This window comes from Anastrepha obliqua, chromosome 2 (assembly GCF_027943255.1).
Source record: "Anastrepha obliqua isolate idAnaObli1 chromosome 2, idAnaObli1_1.0, whole genome shotgun sequence".
Classification (NCBI taxonomy): domain Eukaryota; kingdom Metazoa; phylum Arthropoda; class Insecta; order Diptera; family Tephritidae; genus Anastrepha; species Anastrepha obliqua.
In genome coordinates this window covers 69,185,349-69,213,203 of record NC_072893.1, presented here as the reverse complement: position 1 = coordinate 69,213,203, position 27,855 = coordinate 69,185,349, and positions in this window count along the sequence as shown.

Here is a 27,855-nt window from a genome sequence, read left to right as displayed (position 1 = left end):
ATAAAATTCTGTCAGTTACCTCTGCTGCCAAGCTGCTCCTCCTGTTTGTGGTGTGCATTTTGATGTTGTTCCACAAATGGAGCGACCTACAATTTTAAATCGACTCCGAATGGAAAATGGTTTTTTTTATGGGTAGCTTTTTCATGCCGGAAAAGCAGTTTGAGGTTTGCCTGCCGAGGTGCTACCGCTATAAGAAAAAAACTTGTTTTATTTATCTATCGGACTTACGCACTCCCGAGTGGTAGGTATGAAGGCAAGTGGCTGCGAAGTACTCGTAAACTCGTAAACGGTGGTCCAAGTATGAGTATGTAATTTTGAGTCGCATGTTATTCTGGTATCAACAGCTGTTTGCTGCTCAAAATCTGCACTACCAGACAGTCTCATACCCTCACGTAATGAAGGTATGTCGAAAAGTGACATCCTTCTCTTCTTAATTGGCGCGATAACCGCTTACGCGATTTTGGTCGAGTTTAACAAAGAGCGCCAGTCGTTTCTTTCTCGTGCTAACCGGCGCCAATTGGACACACCAAGTGAAGCCAAGTCCTTCTCCACCTGATCTTTCCAATGCAGGGGAGGCCTTCCTCTTCCTTTGCTACCACCAGCTGGTACCGCATCGAATACTTTCAAAGCCGGAACGTTTGTATCCATTCGGACGACATAACCCAGCCAACGTAGCCGCTGTATCTTTATTCGCTGCGCTATGTCTATGTCGTCGTAAAGCTCATACAGCTCATTGTTCCATCACCTGCGATATTCGCCGTTGTCAACGTGCAAAGGTCCAAAAATCGTATGCAGAATCTTTCTCTCAAACTCTCGAAGCGCCGTTTCATCGGATGTTGTCATCGTCCACGCTTCTGCGCCATATGGTAGGACGGGCATGATGAGAGAGAGCGAAGTGACATACACTTTACGAAAAATATTTCAAATTTGGTTTCAAAGTGAGTGGTGTGTGATCCAAATTATGCCAACAGCCTATCGATAAGAAGCTTGCAAATATTTTGATCTCGACGTCAATGTTAATGGGCAAATTTGCAACATGATAGGTGCGTACTGGGCTATAATAACCATCTACTAATATAATAAGCTGATATTGGAGCCGACGGGCACGAAACACCAATTGATGGAAACAGTTTGCTGAACATACTAACTATTAAGATGTCTTGCGGCTCACAGCGGGAGAGAGAAAAGGAAGAATGAGAGAAAGTTTTTAGATATATTTTCTGAGAATTATCCGAAGCAAAGTTGAAAGCCTGACTTTGCGCCCGCCGTAGTCGAATGGGTTAGTGAGCTCGAAACCTCGAGAAATTCGAGGATATAAAAAGTTTTTCTAATAGGAGTCAACCTCGGCAGACAGTGGTAGCTCCTGAGTGTCTTTCTGGCATGAAAAAAGCTGCTTATAAAAAACCATTGCTGTTCGGAGGGGGACAAAGGGGGTGAATGCCTCTTATATATATTATATAAAGGGTGATCAATTCAGATGTATCAGATTTAAAATTAAAGTGAAGCAATGAAAATTAATATCGATTGGGCAATCTATGGTATGTTATTTTTGTGTAGAACGATTCAAGACATTCATGTTTTAAAGACCATTCCTTTCCAATGTTGGCCGCATCTGGCACTTAACTTGGTCATGCGTAAACACGCTGAGGACTTAGGGCGATACCTCGTGAATGTTGGCCTCCAATGTCTCAATCGAAGCTGGTTTATCCACCAAGCACTTAGACTTTACAAATAAAAGTCCAAAGGTGTGAAATTACACGATCTTGGTGGCCAATCCTCTGGTCCGAGACGACAGATTAATTGATCACTGAAAGGACGACGCAGTACACCTATTGTTCTACGGGCTGTATGGCAAGTAGGCGTCTTGTTGAAACCAAATGTTATGGAGATCACGGACTTCAACTTTCGGCATCCGGCATCAAAAAGTCGTTTATCATAGCGCGATAGCGTTCGCCATTCACTGTTATATTGGCGTCAGCCTCGTCTTTGAAGAAATATGGGCCGATGATTCCTGCAGCCCATAGGCCGCATCAAACGGTTGTTTTCAATGGATGTAATGGCTGTTCTGTGAATGGCTTCGGGTTGCTCTTCAATCCAATTACGGCAATTTTACTTATTGACGTATCCACTAAGTCAAAAATAGAGCTCATCGTTGAACACCATAAGTTGGCCTGATCGCGTAATGAACACTTTTCACAGAGCATCGATTTTCGTAATACATTTGTATGATTTGAAAACCTTGTTGAGGCGTAAGGCTTTCCATGACAAAATGTGAACGAATGCTGAAAAAACAAAAAATATATATATATTTAGTTTGGCAGTAGTCTTGCGTAATTTGTCAAAAAGCCCAATTCGAAAAGTACCTCCAATCTGATTGCTCTTTATAATTAATATTTTACTTCTTCTTTATTTCACTTCTCTGGGAAGCATAGGGCCTCTACAAGGCTTTTCCATCTAGCACTGCCCCACGTTATGAGGGCGATACAAAAAGTATCCGTATTTCAGGACAGAGGACGTTCCTGAGGGAAGTTGGTGTTCGCATCGTGTGCTGCCATCTATCAAACGACGGCAAAAGATTAGTTGGATTTGACAGCTTCTCGAGTAAGACGTGTCTCGTACTTTTCGCTAATATGGAAAACGAGCAGTATCGTTCGGTAATTCGCTTTTTGTTTTTGCATGGACAAAAACGCGAGGAGATAAAAGCAGAGTTGGATGCTGTCTATCACGACGTTTCGCCATCTATAACCACAGTTAGATGTTGGTTCAACGAATTTAAACGTGACCGAACATCCGTTTTTGATGGAAAGCGACCAAGATGCTCGGAAGACGTGGTTACCGAAGAAATCATATAAAAAGTCGACGACATTATTCTCGTTGATCGATGAACGAAAGTGTGCGAAGTAACAGAGGCCATAGGTGTGTCGACCGGAACGGCAATTAATATTTTACATGATAAGTTGGCGATGAAAAAAATTGTCGGCCCGATAGATGCCGCGATTGCTCATGGAGTACAACAAGCAGATGCGGCTGTTAACTTCAAAGAAGAGCTTGGAGCAATTTAAGCGAGATCCCAAGGAATTTTTGCGTTGAGTTATCACCGTTGATGAAACCTGGATTCATCATTACACACCAGAAACAAAGCAACCATCAAAACAATGGATTTCCCTCGGTGAATCTGCTCTAAAGAAGGCAAGACAGTTCCATCGGCCAAAAAGGTCATGCCGACGATTGTTTGGGATGCGAACGGCGTCATCCTCATGGATTTTTTCGAAAAAGGATTAACGATCACTAGACAATTCTAAAGTGAGTTATTGGACCGACGGAGATTAGAATTGAAGGAGACACAGCCGCATTTGGCGAAAGAGAAGGTGCTGTTTAACCACGATAACGCACCAGCACATTCACCCGGAGTTTTCACCGCCAAACTGCGTAAATGGTGTTATGAATTGTTGCCGTACCCGTACCGTATTAACTCGATCTGAAGGAGGTCATCGCCGAGACCGAGACGCATTTTAGAGAGCTCGACAAATCCTATTTTTGTCCGGAGCGTTGAGAGAAGTGTATCTTTCTACAAGGGTACTATGTTGAAAAATAAAAAAAAAAATGAAAAAATGGTGTTTTAATTTCTAACACGGGAACTTATTGCACTCCCCTCGCATATTGGCTGCTATACATTCACGGAGCGTTCATCTTTTCCAAGTGTTTTTTGGGCGACCGTGACTTCTGCTTCTTTGAGACACTTTTGATGAAACATATAACATTTTTTCCATTTATAAGCTGGCGTAGCTCGTCGTTCCACTTTTGATTGCTCGTTCGTGATTTTTGATTGCTCCAAAAATGTTCTGAGTATTTGTCGTTCGTCGGTCTTTACTATGCTAATCTCTAATCCGATATCTCGAGTCAGCGCGAGCTGTAGGTTAGCCTTCGCCTGCATGCCTATGAATAGGCATATATCTTAAAGTCTTCAAGTTATCTGCAGAAATTCCAACTGATAACTCCTTTCTGTAAGATGAGTTTGGTCATTACAACGTCTAGAACGGTTGCGATGAGTAGTAGCGATATAGGGCATCCCCGTCTCACTCCAGCGCTTGTGCTGAAAGGTTCGCTGCTTATACCGTTGTGAAATAATGCCAGTTCATAGTTTTCGTGCATTGCTTTTATGAGACGAAAAATTATTTCGAGAAGTTTTGTTCAGGTATTTGTACAAGAAAACTTGAGTACTTTGAATAACCCTGTATCACGAGAAAAGAAAGCAATTGAATGTCTTATGGAAAAAAATAGATAGAAGTAGAAGCTGCACTCAAGAAGATTCCACTAGCTGTGTGAGTGCGCAAGTCTGTGTGCTCTACTCCATAAAATGCTGGGGGAATCCTCGATGGTAAATTTCACAGAAATTGCAGAAAACAAAATTTACGACATAGGCAGCTTCATAGTCAAGTCAAGATGGTTCGACTAAAAAAAAGTAGTGGTTTTACAAGTGGTGTATCAAAATGACACCTTTGTATTAATTGTGTGTCTGGGCTATATCACTCCGACAACACCTCCAGTACCAGCATTTTTAAATATTTACACCAAGAATGTAGGAAGTCTAAGTCATTTCTCGGGGTCATCTATGCCTATTTCTCACTTGAGAAACTGTTTTCGCACCTCTTTAACACTACTCCGCCTCCATATATTTGAAATATATTTTGTATATGATTGTCTACTATTATCAACCTTCCATTTAGGATGAAGACCAGGGGACGAATTCCAAGTCTGAAAAAATTATGCGGCAACTATTAATGCCAGAAATTACTGAGAAAGAACATCATTGGACATTTTTCACAATGAAAATTACAAGTGACTCATATCAAGTTTGGAAAAAAAACGTCGGCCTAAACCTGTCACGATGGCAGTGGCTCACTACTCGCTATTTCTTTTGCCTGCACATATTTTATCATATAATTTTTTTCACACTTAGTGCACTGTACAGTTCTGAGTGGTTGTAAGCGTTAGTATTCTAACGCCCCCCAATTGATCCTCAACCCACAAATCAGCTCCCTCGACCCTTATCACATGCGCTTAAGCCGTATGTAGGGTGCAATGCACTTCAATGCACACCAAACCCATTCAATGTGCACTGGTTCACCGCTCGCTCACTGCTGTGCCACGCTTATTGCTGACTGACTGACTCAGTGTTCAGTATTTACAGCTCACAATTCATCGTTTACTAAGCGCAATACTTCGCTGCTCAGGACGCACTGTTATCCTTGTGCACGGTGCATTATGATGACTTTCTCCCCACTAAATCGCCAAGCGAAAAGCAAAATCACAAAAACAAAACAGAAAAACGATGTAAAGAAGAAACTCATGCATAAAGCAAACGACGAGGTGCTCAAGAATGACCCATACCCGATAAAATATCACTTATCCAGGTACGATACGCCTGCATAAATACTCTGATATTTGCATACACGTATTGGGTAAGTGCGCGTGTGTGTGTGTGTGAGTGCGCTAGCTTTGCCAAGTTTACAATATTCTTCGCGCTGAAGTAAGGACAAAAAGGATAATTGTGTGTAGTTCCCATTTGAAATAATTAAAAAAATATATATTCTCAGCGCACATGGCTGCAAATTATGCTGCAAGCTTAAATAATGAGGCAGCTAAAATACGAATTTACCACCTACCATTGCACCACTAGCGGTGCGCTGTATGCGAGTAGGCCACCTAGCCACCTAACCGCCTAACCGAGTCACCTGTGCGCGCGAGCTTCAGTAAATGAACCCACAAAGTAAGGAAAAGATGTGTTTCAGTAAATCTAGGAATTATGAATGCTGTTAATGTGTTGCCCAAGGGTAAAACAATGTTTGTGTTGCTGACTGTTGCTGGTTGTTGCTACTCCTGCTACTGCTTTTCTTCAGCATAAGGCGCCAAAATGACGGGACCGAAACAGGTAACGATGGATGTACTGCCAAGTTTGAGATTGCAGCAGAAATGCAGGGTGCGGAATATAAACCTCTCAACAACCTTTGCCAACTTACTTTGCATACAGAAGATACCTACCTACCCAGTATTTGTTAGTGCTACCTCTCCTGGCTACGATGATAAAAGAAGCATAGCTAAGTCCATGCTTAACATCTCCATCTGCATCTTCGCAGCCGTCTTCGCCTATGAATGGCATAACAACGCAAATCCCTGGAGCGTTTTTCGCCCACTTGCTTCTTTTCGTTTCGGCTTAATGCATGTTTTCCCTATGCTTTGCTTGCCGGGAAGTTGTTATTAATTTAGTTGCAAATTGCTGTAGGAAACCGCGGCAGCTCGCTGCTACTGTACGTACGACTGCTGGTGGTGAAACGCTGCTTAGCTTCCTGCTCTTTTATTGTTGTCAACTGAGCCGTATGGCAGGGCGCTGTTTGACGGTCATTCACTTTGATGTTTGGCAAAAGTGCTGACTGCAAACTTCTGACTTCTAATTTGGCTTAGACGGCTTAGCTAACCGATGCTGTTGATTATTGGTGACAGTAAATTCTTTGTAAATTTAACTCAATTCGACTGGTCGGTCAATCGATCAGTGGCACCTCGACCGCAGTCGTAAAAATGCCAAGTTTTATTTTACAGCAATCAAAAATTCCACAAAACCAATAGCAGGACAAATATGTAGTTTACAGTTAAAAATGTGTGTTTGTCGCTTTAAATTTGATAATAGAGTAACGCAATTTATTGGGGGTTGCTCGAAAATATCTGTCATAACCAAATTAACTTGAAGGTATTACTTTCGAGATAGATACTCTGGCAGCTAAACAGAAGCAAATATGTTGTTAGGAAAGTCTTTTAAAGGCGATCGCCGTAGCTGAATGGGTAGGTGCTACCGTTCGAGAGTGCGTAGGCTCGAATCCCCGTGAAATACAAAAATGAAGAAAAAAGGTTTTTCTAAAGCGGTCGCCCCTCGGCAGGCAATGAGAAACCTCCGAGTGTATTTCTGCCATGAAAAAGTTGCTCATAAAAACCATTTGCCGTTCGGAATTGGCTTAAAACCGTAGGCCCCTACATTTGTGAAACAACATCAAGACGCACGCCACCAATAAGAGAAGGAGCTCGGCCAAACACGTAACAGAAGTGCATGCGCCAATTATATATTTAATTATTATTATTTTTTCAAACGTTTAAATAAATAAGGAAGACTAAATTTGGTACGAACCGAGCTTTATATACCCGCGCACATTTTAGTAAGATTTATTTTGGACTGGCTCTTAACTTTCGGATCCGCCAAACTCATTGAAAGTGAAAGTTATAGTTTGTAATATCAGACTTCACTTTCGATCACATCCGAATTCTTTGATTACAGGCTCATCTGGGTATCTGGTCACAGCGACAAAGACAAAGCAGGAAACTGCGAGGCGGATAAGCTGGTTAGACAGGGGACCTGAGAAGTAGTTACCCCGCCAAATAAGGGTATTGGAATCCCCTTGACTACCTGCGGTCTGCTCCTGGAAGGGTAAGATTGACTTTAACTTACCGAGCGCTGGGCATGTACTTAAATTGGTAAGGTCCCGAAGTCTTTCCGGCCACGTGTGGATCGGGAACACTCTAGAGATCTTCTGTTGGCAACAAAATATCAGCTCTCGAACTTCGCGGATGCTTTTACAGGACACTGTACCTAAGGTATGCATTCTGTGCGACTCGGCATTACTTTGAGTCCTTTTTGCCTCAACTGTATGGAGAATGAGGTGGTTCATAACATTACAATAAATAAATAGTCCAAAATTGTCATTAAGTCCCTCTGCTATAGATTTTTTAACGCAGTCATCCATCACAAATGTTCGTATATAATTTGAACTTACTTCGAATTGAATTTAAATTGAAATCAAATTACACAACTGCGCGGTATCGGTTACCTAGTCGGCCCTAATAAAGTAATGCAAGGCGGCACAAAGATAATCGGTCTATCGGAAGATTTATAATTTTTGTAAATGGCGTGGTACGTCAGTCATATTTTGACACTTGTGGACTTGACAGCTGCAGTATACGAAATAGACAGGCCTAGGAGCGCTGGAAGCTAAAATAAAGATTTCCATCACTCCAAGTCATTTTTTTAATTAGTAAAAAATTATTCAAAAACAAAATAGGATGATTGATTTTGCGCCACCTTTTGTTAAGTGCAGTAAGAAATTCTGATCGTCTTTTACTATGTTTTTAGTGAGCTCTATTCCGCGATTTATGCATCGCATCGGGTTATTCCAAACAGCGATTTGAAGTGGCATTACGCTTCGAAATAAATTCCTTTACAGTTTGGTGAAGCCAGTTGAGTGCTGGAGCATTTGAAAAGAAAGGTCACCAGTGTCACTTTGATTAAAGTGCAACGTCGGAGCAGGTGGCTAAGAAAATGTATATTGCTTATAGCCCAGCATCGTATCGAATGCAGCAGCAAAGCGGAAACTCCAACGATTCCTTTCTTGTAATTCTGGTGATACGTCGAAGGCCAGGGTTGGGCATAGTGCACTAAAAAATTAGCGCAATAAGCGGATAGTTAAAACTGAAGATTTAGTGATAATGAGACCCTTATTTTAACTGCCAGTAACAAATTTGTAATAGTGCAATTTAGTAGCGCGAAATGCCCAACCCTGACGAAAACGTGACATGAATTGATAGTGCAATCCCCGAAAATATCCATAAAATCATGCAAATCCTAAGTACGGCAGGGTTATGCGCTTTTATTATTATTATTTCCTATGGTTTTCATGAGGAACAAAAGGTCACCGGTTTCTGTAACAAGGTTGTTTTAAGATTGTCCTCCAGACAGCAGTCCGGTTGCACGGGTGGCTATAGCATTTCCTCAACGCAAAGTTTGAAGGCTATACCGGCTATGATCGGACGCCGAAGCCTAGTTCGTTTTAAACAGGAGGAATCACGTGAAGGGGGCCGCCGTAGCCGAATGGATTGGTGGCTGACTACGATTCAAGAGTGCGTAGGATAGAATCTCCGCTCAAGAACTTCAAATAATAGAAACAGTTTTTTCTAATAGCGGTCCCCCCTCGGCGGGCAATGACAAACCTCGAAGTGTATTTCTGCCATGAAAAAGCTTCTCGTAAACCTCCATTTGTGGAACATATCCAAGACACACACCACAAATAAGAGGAGGAGCTCGACCAAACATCTAACAGAAGTGTATGTATGTGAGAATTATTTATTTTTACTTTTTCAACCACGTGAAGGTCAGGCTGAGATTTGGGTGGGATAGGTTTTGTATTCGCCTCATCAACCCCATTTGCCCATTTTAAGTTGGTAGTTAATGGGCGCCGCCAAAGATTCCATTGCTCAAGAATTGCTCTCTAGCGAGAAAGGCGCGATACTTTTTGCTTTCCTTAATATTATTTTTCCTCATACTCTGCTTCGAATTTCGACGCTATTTTCGATTCACCTTGGATGTATTCAACCACTCCAATTGATTGAACTTTGGTCGAACGACAGCGATTTTTGTGCTGTTTCTGTGACAGTGGCCACTGCAACATTTGCTATGTAGATACACACATACATATTTACATAGCTGTTGCTAACACCCAATTTTTGTTTTGGTTTTGACAATTTGTCGCTTTTGTACAATTTGCACTTCGCCACCGAATTACAATACAATCAGCATCGGCGATATCAACAAATGGGCATGCACAGTAATGACGGCAACTGCGACTGACTGGGGACGCAAAAAACTTTTCCGCCTTTTTTCGTGCACTACAGTTACACTTGCAACACTTGCTAAAATGGCCAGCCACATTGCCACCGAAAAGCAGCAGCTGGGTCCACAGCAGCCATCTAAATGTGCGCGACTCAATTAAATTGGAAATTCGCTAGTGTTTGATACATCAACGATACATACCGTTGTATATGCATAAACACACACACATATATATATATACATAGGTATGTAAATACTTACTTGCAAGGTACGTTTACTCGTACTATAAATAGTACCTACATATAATTCGCGCACAGTGGCATATGGCATTTGCATCAGCATCGCATTTTGTTGTACCTTTGCTCTACTTGTGTATGCATGTATGTGTGTATGTATGTACATATTATCGTATTGCTCTCGTTACAAATTAACAGCGAAATCCGAATCTATTGAAGCAAAACGAAAACATAAAATTCGAATACAAAATGGCATTCGCGCACCTAAACAAAATAAAAGAATCCGAAAACAAAGTAAATTGTTCAGAAAAAAACGCAGCAACAACAACAAAAACTTAATGGAGTTTGCTAAAGGTTGCAGAGGTTGCACTGATTCCAATGTGACTGAGTTTGGCCTGATTAGTTGAGGTGAGGTTTTGCGAGTTTTGCATTTTAAATTTTACACTTTAAATGTGGACTTGCGCGTTTTTTGCACTTTATTTGCTCTGTTCAAGTCAAGCGAATAGTTTGAGGTTGGGTTGATGTAGTTTCGTCGACTTTTCCAATTCGATATCAAATTACGAAAAACGGTAACTGGGGTTTTTGCAGCGTAAAATGCCAGCAGTGAAAATAATTTTTTGTGTAAATGAAAAATTACCATATCAATTTGCATATGTATTTGTAAACGTAAATTTTTTAAGGGAAACTTTACAAGCAAAATATTATTTCTGCATGATACAGTTAATATGGTTAATCGTTTAATGAAGCCTATTGAGCCTTCTTTATTGCTTTTTTTGTAATAGGATTTCCGAATTCATCTTTGTTTACAGGGTGGTTCATCTGGTTTTTGAATTGAATTTAATTCGACTAGAAATGTAAAAATTATGACATTAGATGCTGTCCTAATGGGCTATCGGTAAACCCCATCAAAACTTTTATTGACCTCTTTACCAGAAAGAGGAAGCTTGGATGGTCTCGTTCTGCCTAAGCTAAAAGGAGTCAGAATCCGGCTATCTGAAGAAATCAAATATCTTGGAGTAATGCTCGACAGTAAATTTCTTTGGAAGTCACACGTTGAGACGAAGGCATCCAAAGCACTGACAGCTTTCTGGCAGTGCAAAGGTGTCTTTGGGAAAACGTGGAGTCTTTCTCCTAGCAGGATCTACCCTTCTATGATAAGACCTATTATCACCTATGCATCAGTGGTCTGGATTAGCAGACTCTCTCTCGTGGGAGTCAGGAGGAACTCGTCAAGACTACAACGCACTGTGGCGATCTGTTGCACCGGAGCTTTTCCGACTACTTCAGGCCTGGTATTAGGCGCTCTGGTTAGTCTACCACCACTTAATATTTTCATACAAGAAGAGGTCTTGAAGGCCATATACAGGCTGAAACACAATGGCGACTGGTATGGCTTTTGTGCGGCATTGGAAAACAGAAAAGGCATAGACTTCGATCCAATGATTCTCTCCATGCCCCTTGACTCCATGCCATCAAGAGTCGCGCTTGACAAGAGATACAGTGTGATGCTGCCAGATTCTCAATTGTGTTCAAACTCAGAAAATGAGCCCGGCAAACACTGTTTTCGCATTTTCACGGATAGCTCCAGGGCAGAGCACGGCTCCGGCTCTGGGGTCTACGTGGAATCCAGCGGGACAAAACTACATTTTGCTCTTGGAATGCGTGCATCTGTGTTTTAAGCTGTTCAAAAAGCGATGAACTTTGTTGTGGAAAATAAATCGAAAGGCAGATCTTTATATGTCCGCAGCGACAGTCAAGCTGCGCTCATAGCCTTAGACAGGACTTCACTACACATTTTCCTACTTAGTCCAAAGTAGCACTTGTTGGCAAGAGAGATTCTACGTACTACTAGTATTAGTTCAAGGAAATAAACACTGCTGATATCGGTGTGTATTCGGATGTTATCCACCAAAAAATAAGCTGGGGGTTTGGAAAAATTCCAGCGCCATAGGTCGAGTCTCTCATTTGAATACACAATATCATCAAGTAATCAGGAAGTTAATTATCCTAGCTGTCACTGTGACATTTTCACCATTGAGGAATGATGTATGAAAACCGACTCTTGAGCAGCAACTCAGATGCTATAAGTCCCTGTCTTCTGGAGTTCTATCGAAAACTTTGCTACCAAAACATGCTACTCTTAAGTTAGGTTAGGATAGCCAGTCTCCTTGTCTAAGACAAGATTCGCGGTAGCCCTAAATCCATTTCCATCCCTAAACTAAGCTGTTTAAAACACTTGGATATTTTTACGAAGGTGACTAGCAAAAGATTTTGTACGGCTTCCTTGAAGTGCAAAACAAACATACAGGACGTGTTGTACCGACTCAATTTCTTCTTCATCGCCACAACTTCGGCAGAAGTCACTGAATAGGGCGCCAATAGTGCAGTGACCCATTATAACAGCTGTAAGGACGCGGGTGTTGGAAATGTTGTATCCAAGCAGACATTTTTCCCCTCTTAAGATTTAGTTTTGGTCAGAGCGCTTTGAATACCCTGCAGCTAATAGCTAGAGACCACCACCTCCTATTGGTTTTTACGATTACGCTGAAGTCAATCACAGTGTATAGTTCGCTTAGAGGAATGCTTATATTCTCTACCAGAGCCTTTTTTGCACACTCATCCGCTCTTTCATTTCCCTCTACTCCAAAGGAGAGAGACTCAAAAAAATGTTGTGATGTTGGATAAGCGAGAGCGACCTCCTGCATTATTTTGATTGAGCGCTGAAGGCTAGTGCCTTGATCGCTGCTTGACTATCATTAGAAATGGTAAAGTTTGCTGGAGGTAAGTTCATCAGTCTTATCGTTTTTGCTGTTTTGTTTAAAGCGTAGATTTCAGCTTGGAAGATGCTACTAGTACATCGGTCTGGGAGTCTAAAGGAGCAATTTAAGTACACTCCCGATAGAGTGTCATTCTCCATCTGTGAGCCGTCAGTATAAATACGGTGACCGCTATCATCCGATATGACTCTAATCTGCCAATTCTCCCTGTCAGGTTCGGTATTTTATAATCTCTATTCAGATCTATCTTAATTCCACATTATGGTGGGTTGGGATTAAATAAAGGTTGCATTTTACACCTACTGCCAGATTTGAACACTACCGCCCCACTAGAAACAGACGCAGTCCAGGGAACCGCTCTCTATGAGACAAACGCTTCTGGAACTTTCGGTTTTAGAAAACGGGCGAACATGCACATATTTTTGTCTGGAAACTCCAGGCTAGCCTCTCCAACATGGCTGACCATTCTCTGGGACCCAAATAATCCGTTGGCACAGCCCAGTTCTTCGCAGATGTACGCAACCCTAACCTCCGCATCGAGGTTCAGGCAAGAGGAGTATTTACTTTTAAGCCATAGTGCCAATATTACCAATTCCATAAGAAAGTGAAAACGAAGTAGCAAAAATGCTAACTTGGAAGTGATTATAATTTGGTAGTTCGCACTCGCCTTCGCAAAATTCAATTACTGTGCAACACAACTGCTTTTTACTTTTTGTGCTGCCATTATACAATTATAGCAAAATGCAATTTTTTTTATATTCTACGGCATACTACAAGAATCATTTGATAACTACTTCTGGTGGCCCTTTAACTACCTCCAATTTTATAATATAAATACGAAAAAAAAACGCTCAAATGCAGGCAAGTTGAAGCGAAATCCCACGCCTGCTTGGGACTGACTGCCTCGCATGCCGCCGCCTTTAGTCCCTCCTATTGCTCCCAGTGGGACAGCATTTTTTCGCAAATTAAGAGTGAAATTTCATTAATAGCTACCGTAGACAATCAGGCGGTTAGTCAGAAACTGAGGCACACAGCCAAGCACTCAGCCAGGCACCCAGCTAGCCAGCCAACGGTTCAGCCTCATTAATGGCAAAGCAGGCAAGAGCAAAACAAAACTAATCGAATTGCATGAGCGAATCGAAAGCAGCAATCGAAATAATTGCAATGTGATACAATAACAACTGTCGCTAGTAAAATTACAACATGCCACAGAGGAGTTCTGCTCCTGCTGCTACTGGCTGCCACAGCGACTCGTTCAAACTTCCATCCGCCCGCAGTCAGACGCCAATGTCAACTTTGTTAAATGACAAAGTCTGAGGTATTTTTGCTGATGACGCCGGCAAGAACTACCATGCACACACATACATATATACAACTTTATATATCCGTATATATATATAAATGTACATCGCGCAACCACAGGCACACTGTTGCAGTAGTCGCTGCATTTTTGGCAGTCAAGTCGCAAGTAACGCAGTAAATTTTGTAAGCCATTTTTGGCAAATGGCTGCCAGCTTCTGGATGTGCTGCTTGCCATGGCGGGCAAGAGGAACGAAACGGATAGCTGCTATACACAGTTGGTGGCAGCAGTGGCATGGAAATTTGCACAAATTACAGCTGAACAACAAAAGGGCAAACAATGTTAACGCCAAAAGCGGGCCAAAGCCAGCAAAGCCTAGCAATAGTATTAACAGATACAACAAAAATAACAAAGACAGCAATACAAGATACTTTGGCACACATACACACATAGATCAAGTACAGGTTCATTCTCATTGCTAGCGGTTGGTGGTGCTGCGATTATTGTTGTTGCCGTATTGTTGCTCAACGCAGTAGCTGCAACAGATGTTTTTGTTGTTGTTTTATTGTTTCAACTCTGAGTTGGTGCGTTGCCAAAAAGCCAACCGGGACGTCGACAGATAAAATTTGTTTTCATTTCCAGCGGGTGCGCATTCCACTCCATTGAAATTCTGGCGCGACAAAGTTTGGCGAAAAAAATTAAAATAATCTTTTGGTAAACTTGTTGATTTTATCGCTGCACACACATATGCGCATATATACTGATACATACTGGTATGGGTGTAGAGAAAATACCCTGCAGGAAAAGCATGAATTGCTAACCGCTTTGAGGCATCTGCCTTCAGAGTGTGACGGCGTCGGAAACACGTCTCCCAAATTACGATGGTGGCGTTTCGCAGTGTAACGCACCTAAAAATAGTAAGTGATTTTGCTGCAATTTAGTTCATGTGTCTAGCCATAATTACAAATATTTAGGTACAGTTCTCGACAAGAAACTAAATTTGAACATGAATGCGGAGCACAGGATAATGGAAGCTATTATAGCGCTATTTGCATGCAAAGAGGTCATAGGCTGCAGGTGACGTCTTTCTCCGAAGAACTTATCGTCCTTTACGATGTTATAGTCTGGTGGACGACTCCCTACAAGACTACAATTAGAAACAGGGCCCAGAAAGTTCAATGTATGGCTCTTATATGTATCAGCGGCGCTATTAGAACCGCGAGCTCTGATATTCTGACTACTGTTTTCTTCTTACCTTCCTTAGATTTAGTTGGTAAGCAGAGTGCAGGTAATAGAGCCACTCAGTTTGCCGAAACTAATCAATGGCGCGATTTAGCTGTTGGACTATAACACTCGGTCTAAGTCCAACTAAGGGTGCGAGCAGAGTGAGCGCTGATGCCGAGCGGAGCCGAGCCGAGCTTATTGACGCTTATTTTCATGCGAGAAGAAAATTTGTATATAACACAGTGAATGCGAGAATCAGCGCTGAAATTCTGTTTATTCTGTAAATTGCTGTACACGGTAATGGATTCATCTGATGAAGAGTATTTTGCTTCTCCTAGTGTGATTAATGCAATTATTAACACAAAAGAGTTTGGAAAACATCCAATTACACTAAAAAGAAATGAATTTGGTGAATTTCATCATTTATGTAATGATTTAAGAAAATATCCAGCTAAATTTCAACAATATACCCGAATGAAAATTGAAACATTTGATTACACTCTGCCCGGGAAAAATTTCACATATTATTTGATCGATATCCATTTTTTTTTATTTTTAAACCATTAAAAAACACAACTGCATTCTAAAAAGTAAACATCAACAATGCAAAAAAGCGCCCAAAACGCTTTGAAACTGTTTTCTCGCACTCATCGGCTTTGCTCTCTGCTCTTGTCGGCGTTCACTGTGTTATACACAAGCTTATTTGTATTGACTTGTATGTAATCAGTTTTATCGCACTGACAATCTTTATCGCACTGACAATCTCGGCTCGGCTTTCAGCGTTCACTCTGGTCGCACCCTAATGCTGTTGACTATTGCTTGAATCAATCTTATTTTAATTGGTTATTTATTACTAGAATTCGAACTAGACGTGACTGGGTTGACAATATACCTGGTCGGAAAAACTGATTACTGTTCTTTACTGATGACTCAAAGCTTAACGATAAAGTCGGCTTTGGCGTCTACTGTAAGAAACCAAAAGTACACGTTGCGGCTCGTCTTCCTAATCACTGTAGCGTAGTTGAGGCTGAAATTCTTTGCGTTCGAGCGCTGGGAGAGGTATACTTACATTGTATTTAAACTTTAGACGCGTTTTTCTCAAAACAATTTTTTTCGCATTGGCGTACACGATAACTCGACAAATTATTGACCTGAAATTTTGCACACATCCTTTCTATGATATTACTTTCTATGTGAATTTACAAGTTTTCGAAAATGTTTCGAAAAAATAATTTTTTTGAATCAAAAATAGTAGGAAAATTTGTCTTTTTTGAAGCATTTTATTCTGCGAATTTTTTTTTTTCATTTTTTGTTTGAGAAGCCCCGCTGCGATCTTCCTGGAAGAATTGAGTGTACATCCGCCATTTTAAATGATTAAAGTAAAAAAAAAGATTTATATTTTTTTAATTTAATTTTATATTATTTTAAAGTATAAATAAACTGTATGCCAATTTTTAAAAAATTATATTGACTTCTTCATTTTAAATAAATCCAATGAAAATCAGAGAAAATATGGCCGCTAACAATTATCTGTCCCCTTAAAGGAAAAAAATAAAAATAATCAACGCTAAAATATGCAATTATTGCAAATGATGCAGAAATATATTCTAAGAAATACAGCTCAAATTTTATATTTTTTTTGTAAAACGTGGACGCACAGCATCAGCCACAGCGTCAGCTGGCATGCGTGACAAAATGTATGCTGAAAAATATTTTGGGTTGCCCTCATCATTACATACTATCGAATATCATTGGAACATATTTCAAATCAATGCCCGTATTTTTTCTCAAAATCTTTGCTTCTTCTAAATATTGTCTTTGTTTTATAAATATTTATTTAAATTTGATTATCAACTACTTATTTCTTCACTTTTTTTCTCTTCCAGGTTTGCTTACTCTCTTTTTTATAAATTCTTGGACAGCAAGAATTTTATTCGCAACTGCGTTGTTATAAATCCCAAGCCAATCAATAACATTTTTGTGAATCGATCGACGAATTGCTTCTAAAAAAGTTGCGCTATTTGCGGAAAGTGCAGGCAGACGCAGGTAATTTTTATTATAGTCAATCTCCATAATTGCGGCTAAAAAATTTATCAAAATTATAAATATGTTTTTTTTTTGTGTTTTTGTTTTGTGTTTTTGTTTTTTAATTGTCTAGCAATACACAAATAAATTGTCTTTAAATACGCAAATTCCAGGTAATACCTTACCTTGAAGGCTAATAAAAATTGTTGAGCCATCCACTCGTTTGCTCTCAGTTTTTTAATATTTCTTAAGTAAAAACATTTTGATATGATTTTTTAATTTGAATTTTGATCTTTGCGGCCGCCGTAGCCGAATGGTTTGGTGCGTGACTACCATTCCGAATTCTCAGAGAGAACGTTGGTTCGAATCTCGGTGAAACACCAAATTAAGAAAAACATTTTTCCAATAGCGGTCGCCACTCGGCAGGCAATGGAAAACCTCCGAGTGTATTTCTGCCATGAAAAAGCTCCTCTCATAAGAAAAAAGCAAATATCTGCCGTTCGGAGTCGGTTTGAAACTGTAGGTCCCTCTATTTGTGGAACAACATCAAGACGCACACCACAAATAGGAGGAGGAGCTCGGCCAAACACCCAAAAAGGGTGTACGCGCCTATTATATATATGTATATATATTTTGCAATTTTTTGGTCATCGGTGTTTCACTGTGCGCCAAGTGATCACTTCAGCTCCTGATGCAATAATTTCTTGATTCGAGTCGAGCTGGAAAATAATACGCAAGTTAGTATATTTAATAATCAAGATACAATTACCTTAAGCCAAAAAAGGAAAAAAAACAAAAAATAATAATAATAACAATAAAAAAGTGAAATTTGTTTGCCTAGAACGTAAAATCGACTGAATGAGACACCAAAGTTCCAAGGTAGAATTTTGCTTTTTGTATCGGCTGTTGTTTTTACCTTTATGAGAAGTATCGATATCCATAGCCATCGATAACTATCGGTATCGATAACTATGCTTTGATAGCTAAAATGGCAAGCTACGTTGACGTTTCGGTTCAGTGCAAAGAAAATTATCATGAATCCTTTACCGCCAGAGCAACGCTTCCAAATTGTGAAAATTTACTTTCATCTGTTTGTGAAGTTCATAAAGCACTGGCGGCATCACCGGTCCTTACTTCTTTCGAAATGAGGAAGGAGCTGCCGTTACGGTGAATAGCAAGCGCTATCGAGCCGAGCTGCCGGAGTGTTTGCTTCCACAAATTAATCAGCTAGACATCGGCGACATTTGACTTCAACAATACGACGCCGTTTGCCATACAGTGCGCTTAATAATCGATTTATTGCAGTATTGAAGACACCATTGACGCCCTCGGCCATGGCCTCAAATTCAAAAAATAAAAGCCATGAAATTATCTTCAAGATTATAATAAAAAAATTATTTAGAATAATATTTCTGTTTTGTATTGTCATTTGAAGTTCTCAAACTCTTAAAAAAATCGCCCTATAGATAACGCAGTACGACAAAGTCAAACTTTTTCCCAAATAACAAAGTTTCGACAAAGGATTCTAGTAAGTTAGACTAGGTAGTTTTAGCTGATCTGTAAAAAGATCTCACTTAGACCTCTAGGGTCAATTCTGTTGCTAGTGCTATGTATCTGTAGTCGAAGGTATCATTTTATATAATTCATATTGCACGTCTTCGCGAGTTTTAACAAGCCGTTCAGCCTTTTGTCAGCAATATCTTTCAAAAATGAAAAATATGGTGATCGTAGGCACATTTGTTGAGTTCTACAAGGGCAAGCAGGGTATTGGGGAAGTAGGTGTTCCAAAAAACCTCTAGCTTTCGCTTCGTAGCATGTAACATCACTCTGGGCTAATCCGATTTTGGCTGCGTGATGTGGGGTGAGACAGTGTCCCGTCAGTACTTCAATCAATATTTTGAAGTATTTTACGGACAGTGATAAAATAAAGTTTGCAGTTTTGGTATTCCAAATCCTTAGCATAATTTTTGCAGTTTTGTACTAGGTTCCGTTCCGTTCCGTTATTGACTGCGTTTCCAGAGCGAGCTCCTCATTTATTCCGTTTCCAGAAAGGAGAGTGATGGAGAGATATGTCTGACGTGCTCAATCTCGGCAAGCTAATACCTGCCTCGGCGAGCTGATTACCTCTCTCATTTCCTTCTATTCTTTTATGGCCTGGTATCCAGTAAATAGTGAAAATGTTTATCTGAGTATTAAGAAGAGTTCATTCCAAAGCTAGTTCGGTGGTTTTTGTTGTGGCATAGATTTCAGCTTAAATTATACTACAGTAATTTGGGACTCTGAAAGACTTTTGGATAGCAAATTGCGGGCCATTTTGGACCAATCTGTAAAGAAATTTTTTGAATGGTATTTGGATTCTATATCTTTCTGTCATCCATTTTGCTTTATAATGACTCTGGTCTTTTTGCCAAATTTAACTCGGGGAATCACTTAGTCTGACCCTTCGTTTGAATCCAGAAGGATTCTAGTAATGAGTGATAAAGGAATACATATATACGTGCATTGGCGATTCGAATTAAGTCATGAACAGCATAATGTTTCTAATGAACCTAAATGTCACCGAGTGTCTTGTCTTAGACAACCAACCTGGCAAACCTAACCTGACATTCCTGTATGGGACATAGGGGCTCAACAAATTGTTTTCGCTGGTCCCGATTTTGAGATAGTATTATAATTTCACTCCATGTCTCGTCTTTTCCATCCCCGCCTCAATAATCCTTCTCCAAGTGTAAGATGGTTTTCCCTTGCGGCGGCTGCCCTGCGTGCTCCATGCAACTGAAATTCTGGCGTCGTCATTATAAGATCGGCGTAGTGTGTGGCCAAGCCAGTTCTATTTCCGTCTGATAATTTCCTTAACATTACGCTCTGCTTAGTGACTTGCCACAGGAAAGTGTTTTGAATGGTATTCAGCCAGAATATGGGCATGATTTTACACAGACGGGGCTAACAAAAGTTTGAAGTGCTTGCGCATCGTTTTTTGCCGGATGCCACGTTTCACAGGTGTAAAAGAGAACCGTCTTTACGGTTCTAGATATCTGTTGCGAATGCCATAAGGAACTAAGCTTGCTAAATTCTGCCTGTACCTTCTTTATTCGTTCTTTAATATCTGCACTGGATCCTCCATTCGCCGTGAGTCAAGGAAAGTAAAGAAGTTTATTTACTCGATCAGAGAGCAGTTTAATGATATTTACATATACACTTATTATTTTTTTGTATTGTAAAGTGTTTAGTAATTTGTGAAATCAACGCTAGCTCAGGACTATCGAAAAAGTAAGACAATTTGTGCTAAATCTCATCTATAAAAGGTGGCACTCGTACCGAACTATCAACAAAAGTATGCGGCGGAGGACAAAAGCCTCTTCCAAGGGCATATCCATGTTGAATTTATCAGTTGTTTATATAGAAGAGACAGGCAGTTCCCACTAGATAGCATTCTAAATTCACGTGCTCTGCATCATTCTGATGCTAAAGGATTTCCCTGCTGGGTAGTTGTGTGTAGAAAAATCACATTCAACATACGACGCTCATACCCACAACAAAATAGTCGTTCAGAGACGTCTTTTATTGGCGGATAGCAGGAGGAAATGTCAATATGTTTATTCAAATGATGGCAAATAGAAAAAACGAAAAATGTTACTTGCAAATAATGCCCTTTACTAAAGGACTAAATTAAAAAACCAACAAACTGCCGCCGCACTACTCCATAAAGAGCTGTTTGCCAAAGTAGTCTAGACGTGAATGGGCAATCCATGGATAAAAAGGAAAGTGTGGCGAATCGTGAAAGTTAAAAATATTTGCTGCGATTTAGTGCAAACAATAAATTGTAATTTGGTACTTGTTGCAATATGTAATGAAGTGCTTTTCGAGCTGAGTAGGCAATTGAGAAGGAACGTTACAGAAACCGCGATCATCATTATAATAGTAACAAAATCTTTGGACGATATTATGAAAACTCTGACGGTAATTACGATGTAGGGGTCACACTTAGACGTGGTGGTCCATTGTGATACTATTTTTTTGGACTTAAGCTCCCCCTCTAATTCCCAATGTAGTGAAATCACTTTGTCTCTCTAAAAAACGATGAAATATTTTTGATGGCACCAGCTTCTAAGTCGGTCAGACATCCAAAGAAGTAAGAGTTTATACAGCGATGTCGCTTTCTGGCAGGAGCACGACTGTGGTAGAGGAAATGTTTAACATTCTCTACTTCCTCATATTACAATATATTCTGGCCCGGAAAAATAAGCAATAGGGTTACCAATCAGATCGAGATTGCCTGTGAAGTGAGACAATGGATTGGTCACAGGCTTTGAAAGGACGACGATAACGTGTCCAAATACGCTTTACGGTAGAACTCGTTCCAAAAACTAGGGCGTGCAATTGGAAAACCTCGCATAAACTGGTGAAGATCAACTTAATCTAAAAGGAAACTCTCGGCTTATCATTCAGCGAATTGAGGGTCACGGGGCAAAACCGGATGCGATGACGTTCTGGAGTAGTTGACGCTCTATACCCCATTAGGAGTACAAGAAAAACATATACATATATACATACTTCCTATTCGCTCCTGTCGCTGGTATAGATGTCATTAGAAGGAAACCTCATACGTTTCCCATAAGTTCTCATTAGGCAGTACCCGGAGCTGGTATCAACTACTGTACTACTGGAAGGTTGGTCGAGCTTGATGAGAGATCTAGTGCTGTTTTCAATCATTCTAGGCCAAACCAAAGCTTGCTTGAGGATAAAGAGATATCCACATAATGGGTATTGTTGACTCGTTTGAGATCAGCTCCCTTTCTAACTACGCGATTTCCATAAACGAATCTGAGTTCACAAATTTCGCCAATACCTTGGCTTTGCAACCCTAGCATTTGAATATTTTCCTCTAATTCTGAAGAAGGTTCATGAGAAGAGAGTTAGAACACTAAAGTACAACATTTCGTGATTCTTCTGATCAATCGGAAGTCGTAGAGAAAGCTTCTAGGGCCAGCGAAGCCTCAATTATTGAGAGCGTTTAGTGTTTCACCGGCCGCTGATAATCCATTGTTTCTCTTGCCTGCTGCTTTGGGTCGTGGTCAGACCAAATTTTTCCACCTAAGTCAAATATTATTTTTATTTTATTTTTGTTTTACTATTTAGGTACGAATACCCGAATACTTAGTTCAATTAAAATTAAATCCCTACCACCGTCTATGCAAAAGCCGCTACACAACCGACGTTTTCCTCATTCAAATTTGAGGGTTAGGCTAGGTTGAATCGGTTGACTTACAGTCACGCATAGGCCGGTTTGGTACATAGCGATACCAGGTGGAGCTTATTAGTTAAGAGCTTTAAAGTGGTCCACCCGCACGTTGCCTTTTCTATTGCGAATTTAAGACATTTCCAACCTACTCCTGAGATATCTCCAATCCAAAAAATTGTGTTGCCCCCAAATATTTTAAGCGTATTTTGAATGAAGCAGGACGTCCGCAAAGATGATGCTTTACAGTTTCCCTTCAGCTGTTCCCTACATTTTCTGTATTCCTCGCTGTCCGAGATTTTTAACTTATAAGCATACGCTGCTATTGGACTATGTTCCGTCAGCGCGCCTACAATCTATTCGTATTAGTGACAATATAAATCGAGTACGACTGCGCTCGTCATGCTTCCACATGATATAAGCATTCCGGCAAGTGGAAAGACTTTTCCATCGTGTCATGAATTATCTGATATTTTTCGGTATTTCGTAGACAAAATCTGAAGATTGAGATATTCCATTTTTCGGGATATCATCTACTATCTCGTTCCCTTCAATGCCCTTGTGGAACCCGATAGAAATGCGGCCTACAATTCGCCGCCAACCTTTCTACTGCTTCCCTGCTCTGAAGCTTTAATAGCTGCCTCACTGTCTAAGCAAAAGTTAATCTTGCAGTTGGTCTCAGTCGTAATTCGAGCTAGGTATGTTCCCTTTCCAACTGCGAGAACCTCCAACTGGAATACGCTGTAGTGGAAGCTTATACGACTTCCTTAGGTCTAACTCTGTACAGCGCCTACTCTGCTAGTCGTTTTAGAACCATTCGTGTAAAAGTTAAGTGTATTGCGTTTGGAACTAAAACCCTTACCCCATTCTTCTTTTTCGATAGTAATCTTGAACTTATTTTACCTTTTAAAAACCGGAGCTATATAGTCCATATTTACTTGAGGGTTGGTTGATGCTAAATTTCTTTCGATGTCTTTTGCCAAGCGCACCGAATGCAATCAGGTGCATGAAGGCTTATTTTTATTTCGTCAGTCTCAGTAGACATGAGTCCACTATTTCTGGATGCTATTTGGATGATTTTTAAAAAGTTTGAATTGCAGTTCCAGATGTCTCTCTTAGTAAGTAGATATTTTTTTAACTTTGCAACGGTTTTTAAGTCCTGATTTATGCAGTTTCCTGTTGACTTACTTTTCATACCCTATTCGAGTGTATTACTACTGATATGCTTGCAAGATGAAGAAGAGGGAGATTAGAAGATTCGCCGTTCTCGGTAAGCATTCTGGACGCAATCTTTCAAGGGACATGATAGCATTTTCAGGCAGTTAACACCTTATTTCTCTAAACTTGGGACAGATCTCTCTATCCGCAAACTAGATTTTGAGGATCTTGGCAGGGAAACCTTTTCAAATACAGTATTGAATCGAAAAATCAATACCGAAATTACTAACTCTGTCTTCACTGACGGTTTCAAGATAAAATCTAGAGTCGGAGCAGAGGTTTTCTCTAAATAAGCCAATTTACCTTCCTTAACATTGCCGAATACTGTTAATGCTTTCCAGGCAGAAGTCTTTGCGATCCTGCAGGCATGGAAAATGCTTAGGGAACGTGCGACTGAAAGAGATATTACGATTTTTTCTGCCGACGCCATCCAAACTAGTCAACTCCTTTAAGGAATCGGATCAAATCTCTTGGATGTGCAGGTAGTATTTCTCTAATCTGGGTTCCAGGACATAGGAACATATAGGGAAATGATTTGCAGATAAGCTTGGCAGGAAGTGGACTAAATTGATGTCAGAGACCTCCTACCAGGTAATCGGGGGGATCCCGACTGTTGTCAAAGGGGAGTTGCATAACTTATTTCTTAGGAAAAAGCAGAAAAGATGGAGCTCCATTTCTTCGAGTGGTATTTTGAAAATCCTATAAACCCAGCACAATATACGGAGGACTCTGAAAGTCTTGGAGACCTAACGCCATTTAAATTCCAAACTCGTAGCTGTGTTTTCCAGTTATTGGATGATCGGCAAACACGCAGGAAAGCTAGGTTTGCAATTTAACCTTCATTGCAGAAGCTGTGGGAACTTTCGGAGAAGGAGACTGTTCTGCACTTTCTCTGTAAATGTCCGGACAACTAGACGACTAAGGTCATCAGGTACTCCTTTCTTTGACAGCCTGAGCCAATGCACCAATCTAAACCCCATCAACCCTCTCCATTACATCAGCAACTCTGACTGGCTGAACATATCTGCCTTTGGAAATCTCAAAATGGTATCAAAACGGCGTCTTAGTGCTACTTGGGCAGCGCCTGAGCGGTACTTCAACCATTTCACCTACCTACCTAACTAGGTAAGACATTTTTCAATGAACTGGAAGACTTTAGCACTGCGGAAATCCAGTAGCTTTAAGGCTTCTGATTTGTTCACAGTGGTTTTAGGTGAGATTGGGCCAATTTCCCCATGTACGCATCTAAGTGTATCCCATAGCGGACAACCGCTTAATCTCAACCTATATATTATATATATATATATAATTGGCGCGTACACCCTTTTTGGGTGTTTGGCCGAGCTCCTCCTCCTATTTTGTGGTGTGCGTCTTGATGTTGTTCCACAAATGGAGGGACCTACAGTTTCAAGCCGACGCCGAACGGCAGATATTTTTATGAGGAGCTTTTTCATGGCAGAAATACACTCGGAGGTTTGCCATTGCCTGCCGAGGGGCGACCGCTATTAGAAAAAACTTTTTCTTAATTTTGGTGTTTCACCGAGATTTGAACCTACGTTCTCTCTGTGAATTCCCAATGGTAGTCACGCACCAACCCATTCGACTACGGCGGCCGCCTAAAACTCAACCTAACCTAGTAAAATTTACAAATAGAAGGGCACTCGAATGAATGCACTAAGAAAATTAACCTAAAATATTCTTAGCTCTTCCTCGATATATATATTTTTTTTTAACGACTTTGTTGTGATTTCGCTTAATTTTATTGGAGCTCTCCTTGGTTTCACTTACAAGCTCCATCTCGGAGCTTACGTGTATGTGAATCGGTATAGATGTACCTATGTGTGTGTGTATTGCTAAATTGAGACACAAAGCGGTGAACTTAAGGAGCAAGAAAAAAAAACAACACCCAACTATTTGAACTAAAATGGTGCAACAAAACAACATCTCAAGTGCCACCAAGTGCCTGTCGAAGTACAAACTGCCAGGCAGGCGCACATTTGACGGGGAAAAATGTTGGTGGCAAAGTGGCAGTGGCAGGGCTGCAAGCTAAATGCGTTGCACACTAGACTGCTGATACTTTTGTTGCAGTTGGTTTTGGTTTTGTTGCTGCTGCTTATTGTCGAAATACAATTTGCACTTGGTGTCGTTTTAAGTGCGCACAGCAGTGGCAGCACAACCAGCAGCAGCAGGAGTGGCAGCAACAGATACGCCAACACATTGCACATGCGACACTTAACACTTGCATACCTACTCGTATTTATATAAGTGCTCGTACGTATGTATGTGTGTGTGTGCATGTGTGCTCTTTGCAGCTCAACACTTCGTTTCTATGAATATTTGGTGGTGTGCATTTACATAAAATTTATACACGTACATGTGCGCATGTGTGTGAAATGACTTCTATGCATGTGTGTGTGTGTGTGTGCTATCTTGCCAGCGTGGTGCTGATGCCGATTTTATAGCGTAAAAGGTGTTCATGAATGTTTTATTGGGCGCCAAATTGAAATTGGCGCATGTGGCACATTACAGTTTCAACAGCAAGCAGTGGCTGACTAGAGGTTTTGTGTGCAACAGTAACATTAACAACCACAGTCGCTGCCACGGTCACAGGAGACGGTGGCAGAGCGCGTTGGTCATTTGAGTTGCCTTGCGGAGCACAAGCGCATAGGACAAACGCCAACTACAATAACACCAATAAGCGTAGAGCGCCCGCATGCGTGTGACAATTGGCGTAATTTTGGTGCTGTTGTTGTTCTTGTTGTTGTGTTGTTAAAATCTATGGTGACACAAAAGCAATTTATTAAATAATGCAACGTAAACGATTCAGCGCCACGCTCCGCCAGCCGAATGAAATGCTGCAACACACCGTGACACCGTTCTGGACATTAGTGTTGCTATCAATGAGTTATAAATGCATGCGCCGTATTGAGGCATACATACATATGTCCATACACGCATACATGCATGCGGATGTTTTAGTATGAGAAAGCTAGACAAATTTTCGGGCTAATTAAAAATTACGTTCACATTAGCGATAAAATAAATTATATAAACTGAAATTGGTGCTAATGGAAAATGAGGCAACTGGCAGAGTATTGGTAATGCATATCAGCTTACATACAAATACATTCATGCATTATGTTGCATGTGAGTAAGGAAATTTGTGCACATGATGCATATTTTGCTGCCAGGATTAAACTGGATCAGAAATTGCTACTTAGCCAATTAGTTTGAGAGCGAAAAAAAATTAGCTCAGCAGTTTTTAGTTTCGAATAGAGTGCGGATTTTTAGCCGATTTAAATTATGTAGCCTTTTTTTTAAATTAAATGATCTCTTAAGGACGATGTTAGATAGATAGAAGTACAATTCGGTGAAATAGGATGGACTCCTCCAAACCGAACAAAAGTTGATTTTTATCTCCTAAAAGCATTCTTAACGTTCCTTGCCGAGAAGACATTCAAGTGAATGCTCATCATCCTTGGAAACCCTAACGAACAGAGCCTCAGCTATATATAGTATAAACATACATAATATATCTAATTGGCACTTACTCCCTTTTCTGATGACGGTGTCGTCGTTCCAACGCCCGACTATGACGAGGTCTTGAGAGCTATTGACCGACCTAAGACTAAGGCCTACCGACAGACCACTTCAAGGCCGGAGGTGATGAGCTAACGAAAACCATGCTAACTCTCATAGGCAAATACGAGGGGGGTTCAATAAGTCCCCGTGTTAGAAATGAAGACACCATTTTTTCAAAAGAAAATGTTTATTATTTTTCAACATAGAAATATACACTTCTCCCAAGGCTCCGGCTAGTTTTAACCCTTCCGAAAAATCGGCTTTGTCGAACTCTCCAAATACGCCTCTGTCTCGGCGATGATCTCTTGGTTTGAACTAAATTTTTTTCCCGCGAGTCAATTCTTCATGTTAGGGAACAAGAAAAAGTTTGCTTTGCCGTCGTTTGATAGATAACAGCACACGATGCTCACACCAACTTCCCTTAGCAACGCCTTCTGTCATCAAACACGGGTACTTATTGAAACGCCCTCGTATGGTCGGATCAAAGCATACCCAGTGACCGACATCTCAGTGTTATATGTCCAATTCACAAGAAAGGTGACCCCACAAACTGCGCTAACTACCGTGGGATAAGCCTTCTCAGTATCGCATAGAAGGCCTTATCA